This window comes from Pyxicephalus adspersus, chromosome 8 (assembly GCF_032062135.1).
Source record: "Pyxicephalus adspersus chromosome 8, UCB_Pads_2.0, whole genome shotgun sequence".
Lineage (NCBI taxonomy): Eukaryota > Metazoa > Chordata > Amphibia > Anura > Pyxicephalidae > Pyxicephalus > Pyxicephalus adspersus.
In genome coordinates this window covers 14,791,383-14,798,924 of record NC_092865.1, presented here as the reverse complement: position 1 = coordinate 14,798,924, position 7,542 = coordinate 14,791,383, and positions in this window count along the sequence as shown.

Here is a 7,542-nt window from a genome sequence, read left to right as displayed (position 1 = left end):
GAGCAAAATGGGCTGTTTAGAAGAATGACATACTTTGAATAAAAAGTTGATTGGAGAGGGGAAAACATAAAAAGTGCAGAAAATGAAACTCCGCTAAAAATATATCAAATGCTTTAAAATTGCAACCAAAACTTGAAAGACATGGAAGAATATAGAAAACTACAATTCAAAGGAATAGAAGAAGAGCTAAAATGGCAAAGACTCAGCCAAGGATCAGCTCTAGGAAAATCAAAGGTTCAAAGTTACCTGTGAGTACTATTACAATTAGAAGACATCAATGTCAAACCATGCCATCTTTATAAAGCCCCTTCAAAGTCCCATTGTTAGGGAGGGGGGATAGGCATCAAGAGTTGTGCAGGGTCTATCTGACAGTTATTGATCTCCCTACTAATCAAGAGGAGGTGTCTAGTAGAGGTACATGCCTTTATAGCTTTTGAACTTTGTTTCCTAATACATGATTGCCATAAACAATTAAAGCAATACAGTGAAAAAGAGTAATATGACTATATGGTGAAGCATAGGATTTAAAATGGCACTTGCTCTTTATCCAAATATACTTTTCCACCAAGATATATTGGCATCAGCCTCAGGATCATGTGACACCTGCAACATTTTGCTTTGATCATGAGCCAGGCGTATGGTTGCGTGTTTTTCATTAAACTCATAATGTATTGTGTTGTCTGTACCAAAGTTTCATAACTCAGCCCCAAACCTTAAGGCAGTTTTCTGCAACCTTACAGAGGTATTAAGCGTGATGTCTGGAGTGATAGGGTGCCCTGTTTGTCAGCAACATCCACAACCAAGATAGGAGCAGAGACTCGATAAAATCCATGAGGTAAGGAGCATGCACAGAACATTTTGTATCTTTAGTCACTCTTGAAGAAACAGAGACTGGAAGTCAGTCTTTCCTCCTGATGGGACAATAGTCAGTTGGTCACAAATTTTATATATATATTGAGAAAGGTCAGGGCATCAAATCCTTTGAAACATTGTGGAGAAATACAATATGTAGATGAAAACATGTATATAGTATATTTTATAAATTTTAATATATAAAATCATATAGTCCACATCAATATGTTTTTTTTCAACTTTCAGTTCTCTAACACTGGTCAACAAACAATTTCTTGCCAAACAGATAAAGTCACTTAAGGTTATGTTTGATGCACAGATTTTAAATATGATATTGATTTGCTAGATTGGCTCTAGTTTTTGAAATGACCTCAAAATTAACTTCATAGAAAACAAAAGAAACATGAAAATTAGGCAAAATAAAACTAGATATGCCTATGTACACAAAATTTAAATTTTTGAAATATGTCAATATATTCTATATTCAGTATATTTAAAGAACTAATCACAAAGAAGTTATTGAACATTTCTGTTTGTATGATTTCCTTTTATGCTGATGATCAGGACAATCACGTCCAGCAGTAGTCTGCCATCATGTGTCTATCCCTTCTGCCCTGATACCTTTCTTCCATCACTTTTATATCTTGATGGAATTTGTGGTCATAGTAGCACCCAAATTTTTAAAGTTTAAGAGCAAGTTTTGTACCAGTTCTTCATAATTTCGTGCTTTATGGTTACCCATAAAGTTATTTACAACCATGACATAGCTGTGCCAGGCAGAAGCTTCAGTATCAGTCATGTAACTTGAAACTTGAATCATTTATCAGTTTTCAAAGATTCCTGCTTTGAATTTTTCAGTACTCAATCCAGGGAAGAATGTACAAATGTATTTGAAGCAATCACTGTCCAGAGCTCTAACAAATTGCTTCATTAATCCCAACTTTATGTGTAATGGAGGGAGAATTATTTTTTCTTTGTCAACCATTGGCTTGGTAATGATGTTCGCTGCACCTTTTTTTATGTTTTCCCTTGGAGCCCATGTCTCTTTTTTTCCAGTGATCCTGCTTTGTTCTACTATCCCACAAGCAGATAAAACATGGGTACTTTGTGAATCCACTTTGCTGTCCAAGTAGGAAGTTCACCATTTTTAAATCAACACAAATGGAACATTGGTGTTCATAATAGCAAAGCTTTTGTAAGACTATTTTGATATTTTCATATTCTTCTTTAGGTTTTGTTAAGTGACCAACTGGAATTAATGCATAGCAGTTGCCATTATGCAGTAAAACAGATTTCGAGTGGAACTGTCAATGAAAAGCCGCCAGTTTTCTGCTCGGTATTCTGGTCCTCCCATATGGGCTAGTAGTCCAGGGATGTTACAACAGTACACAAAGTCTCCATCTTCACTGAAATATGGTGGGAGTATCACCTGTCTTGTCCTATAAACCGTTATTTTAACTTCCAGTCTCAGACAGTTCTTTTCTTTTAGCCTGAATGCTAAAAGTTCAGATGCTTGTTTTGACAGACTTAGGTCACGTATTAAATCATTGAGCTCATCTTGGGAGAACTGCTGGTTTGATGAAACACTTCCTTCATATTCACTTCCACTGCTAACTCCAGGAATACACTCCAAACCCTGTATATCCTTCATGTCACGTACGGTAATATCAGGGAGTGTAATGATTTTTTTTTTTTTGAGGTGTGTTACTGTTTTACACAAAGCATAGCATGATTATTCAACCGACAATAATGGTAATAAAATGTGTCTAATAGCCACCTATTCACTGCAAGCTTAGTGAATGTTGTCTTTCCAGTCTCTACATATAACTGAAATACTGTACATAACTTCAACTGACCACTAAATGATGTTGGGGACAGCTGTACAGATGATCATAAAACCTTCTTCTTGGACCACAAAATATACACTGCCTGGTCAGAAAAATCCCTGAACCTGTGGGGTTGTGTGTCTGGGGTTGGTTCAGTTGGTTAGATTTAGGTCAATATACCGGTAGTATATGCCCAAAATAAGGTCAGTTGACTACCTGAATAAACTGAATCATCAGGTTTTTCCCATCAATGATGGTACAGCCATATTCCAAGATTGAATTGTAAAAGAGTGGTTCAGGGAGCATGTGACATCATTTTTACTCATGAATTGGCCGCCACAGAGTCCAGATCCTAACACTATTGAAAATCTTTGGTATGGCTTAAGAAGATATTATGCAGCGATCTGACATCATCATCTTTTCTCTAAGACAGGAAATGAAATTAATTCTTCCCAAAAGGACACAAAAGGCAAAAACAAGCAGTTTTGCCCCCATCCCTTTGGTTTTAAAAACATACACAAGAAATTCCTAATTGCCAAGATCTGCCCTTTACAGTCACCAATAATTTTCATAAGTAATAATAGGAAAAAAAATCGAGACACTCCTATAAATATTTCACTTGGGATTTCAAAATACTGCACCAAAGTAATAATTTTATAATTGATTTTTATCCCCTTTAATAATATTTTATTCTGCTAAATTACCTGACAAATTTGATGCAGTGTGGAAAATCTCTGTATGTGAATGTATTATAAAGATCAAAACTTTTCACATATCTTCAATAACTGATCATCTGAACATTTGTTTAATGAATTACATTGTGAAAACACTCTGCCAAATATTGACAGGTACAGGATCACCCTGACTTATAATTTGCAAAATGTTTATTCTTCTGCAAAGTCACAGTGACAAAAACAAACATCAATCTGTGGGATAGGCAAACTCTAAAAACAATTTTAAAAAAATATTGCAATTAAAAATAATTTCTGCTGATTTTTTTTAGAGTTTAAACCAGCCTTGGTATAGAATAATTTTTCAGTTGGTAGCTGGCTAATGTTTTTAAACTGCCTTTTCTTTTTGCCATTTAAAAAAAAAAAATCAAAACGTGGTATAAATATTATAACTATATTGTTAGTGAATAAAAAGTATGATGATGTTACAATTTATTTTACAGCTTACAAATTGACTTCACACAATTCTTATTCACAGCTTCATTTTGATATTTGCATTTTTTCTGCAATGTGGTACATTTTTTGGCCACCTAAAATGTAACTTAAGTGTTACAGATTATTATTAAAGTAATATAATAATAATAATAATAAAAACAATCCATTTGCCCCAGAACTAAATCTTTAAAACATTTTGGCTGCCTTATTTTATCACAAATACAATACAAAAACATGTATGATATAGATTCTGTTATAAAAGATAATAAAATAAAAAATCACAGCACCTATTTTAGAATTTTTATAAAACAACTGTAAAAGAGTATTATGGCATATTTCCATACATACCTTTAAACATTTTTATATATATATATATATCTATATATATATATATATATATATAACAATAGTACTGAACAATAGTACTGAATTGTTACTACCTACGGTAGTAATCTATTTGGAATGATAAATGAATGATAACATGTTCAGCATTTATATCTTATAACAATTTTCTGGGTTGTCTAATGATCTATCATTAGTTTGCATAGCAATAGTAAAAAACATGCAAAAATATAATAACTAACCTGCATTGATATATAGCTTGCTGTTAACATAAATTTAAAAAAACTGAAATACTAAAACATTTTTTAAAACTTTTCCAAACTTTTTACTTTTCATACTAAAAAATATATATTTTTTTTTGGCGATAGAACAAGATATTTCTCTTATTTATTATTACTGGACACATTACATCATATTTACATATAACATTATGCCCCTGATTCATCATTGAAATCCGCGATCGCTGGAAGCGCGATAATACGCGCGACCCGCGATCGCGGATTACCGCGGTCCGGGACTCGAGTGCGCACGTCCACTCGCATCCTGAATCTGCCGGCCGGATTAAAAGCTGTCGGATAAGCGCGGCTCCGTGCGCGAGCTTTTCCGATTGTTGAATAGCGCGATCGCGCACGATTCCGGATCGCTAATACGAATGCGCGACCGATAATCCGATTTTGCTTGATGAATCAGGGGCTATGTCTCACACACATGAAAAACTATTTTCAATAATTTATAGTTTTAATGTGAACATTTTTAGTAGCTAAAAAATAAGCAATTCTATACTTTACGTGTGCTTGGAACAAAGAAAATTGTCTTATTTTTTTCATATTGTATTTATAATATAATATCCACACCCAAAAGTTTGGCTTAGACACATAAATCACAAAACTGTAATGTCTGTATAATGTGAACATTTTTAGTAGACTTTAAACAAACAATTCTATATTTCATATGTGGATAGAACACATAAAACAAAACTATAATATCCTAATTTGATGTAACCATTTTAGACGACTTTAAGAAAGCAATTCTGTATTTTTATATTTAAGGTTTAAAAATCCTGAAAATGAAGCTGCAGGAATAAAAAAAACATTAATACCAAATAAAATAATAATTTCCTGCAGTAAAGTAATTTGCAATAATATAAAGGGATACAACCCCCACAAACAAAATACACTATGCACTATATAGATTAAAACAATCTAAATAAAGTAATAAAAGGTCAATTATTATAGTTATTGTTTTCCCTGTACTGTAAAAAAAAATCTAACATTTTTTATACAAAAAAATCTAACATTTTTTTCTTACTTTAATTTTGTAGTTTTTTATTTACTGTATTTGTTATATTTATTGAATAAAAATAGTAAATATAATATCCAATCTCTTTAAAAATCTGTTTTTGTTCCTGCTTGTTTTTGTGCAATCTACAAAGGTGACCACTAGATGACGCTCCTCCACATTTTTATATTTGAAATGCCATGATTCAGATGGATCAACTATATAAATTTGTCCACTATATCAAACAAGTATCAGCTATATGTTTGTAAAGAAAGAGACATTTTCTATTTTTACTTTTTATTTGTTTTATTTTATATTATTGCTGTTCTTTTAAAGTATGTGATTTTTATTTCCATGTTAATTTTTTTAGATTTTATCATTGATTGTTACTGGAAAGCTTTCATTATTCCCCTTGAGTTCACCAAAAACAAACTTAACTGGATAATGGTCAATGACAAATTGACCTGTACACGTAAAAACAACCTTAATAAGTTCTACAACACATGGGACAGGTAGTTAGATTATAATCATGTATAATTCAAGCAGGGAACCCCAACCCCCTCCACCTCTTATAACTCCCGTAACTATCGTAACCCTTAACTTTTTATCCTCCCCCCTATTTTTCTATTAATTTTTTGAATGATTAAAATGTACTTCTACGCACCAACCTTTATGATATCACTCTAAACTTGATATGCCTGTATAGCTCACAAGTTTCAAATCTGTGAATAGAGCTATTTTTGTACTATTGTACCTTTTTGTATTATACTTTTTATTGTTAATATTGGAAAACTATTCACAACTATTGTTTGCTGTATTTATACTTTGTAACCTAAGAGGTGTTGAACTATGTTTGACCTCATATGTTTATTCTACTGATGTCTGGTTACTGGTCTTCTTCTTTGGTTTTGAAGCCCCAATTCGCCCCTTCCCCCTTTTTTTATTATTTTTTCTTCCTCTTATTCTATGCAAATTTGTTATGTAATGTTATTGTTTACTTTATTTGAAATTTCAATAAAAAAAATGTATTTATATTTAAGAAACATTTTACATACAGCAAGGCTTATTCATAATACTTTAAACTCAGTAAACTAATTTTGTTTAATGAAACCTTAATAGAGAATTACTACTAATGACAGCCTTTTGTAAAACTTGTTATCTGGCTGTTTTAGTGGTTCACTGACTGGCAGCATAAACACATTTATTTTTGTTGCTGTTTTTTCCTGATCTTTTGTGATCACTTTTAGCAACAAAGGAGTGACTGATGTACGATGAGCACTGTACACAGAACGAGTGAGCGGCACCCCACTGTGCTCCTCTTCATTGACATGTACAGCATTTTTTCACAGTTGGTCATTCATGGATCCATGAACAAGGTTAGGTGAATGCTGTACACATGTCAGATCTCTTCATATCGAACATTTCTTTGGATTATTTTTCTCAACCATTAACCTGGAGCCATTGAAGTGAAAAATCTTGATAAACATTCTTCCAGCAGACCAATCAAGAATAATATTGGACCATAATGTCAACTAGACAACTAGCATTTTTATCAAGCTATTCAAGTATTGGCAGGCTTTATATATATCCATCAGTGCGCATTTATTTAAAACTTTAAAATTAAACAATTACTTTCAAAGTCATTTATATTCTAGAAATGTATATTTTAAATATATTGGATTCTTATGCCTTTTTTCATTTCTACATATTAATATTATTTAAATATATTCCTAATTTTAATACATTATAAAGGATACTTGCAATAGAAATATTCCAGCAGTGTCCCTTTGATAAAAAATACATGTGCATATACTTTGTTCTGGCGATTACACACAGTTAATGTGACTTGATGCCCAAATGTCACAGTGACCAGGACACGGTTTACCTAACCTGTATGTTATCGCTAAAAAAGAATAATTCAAGAGTAGTATAAATTAAAATATAATAATAAAATAAAATAACCCATATTTAGCAATTACACAGATCACCTAAATGTCTAATTATACATGTAAAAAGTTGTTTTTCTATAACATCTTTAATATTAAATTTACCGTACTTTATTTGTTTGCAAGGTAATC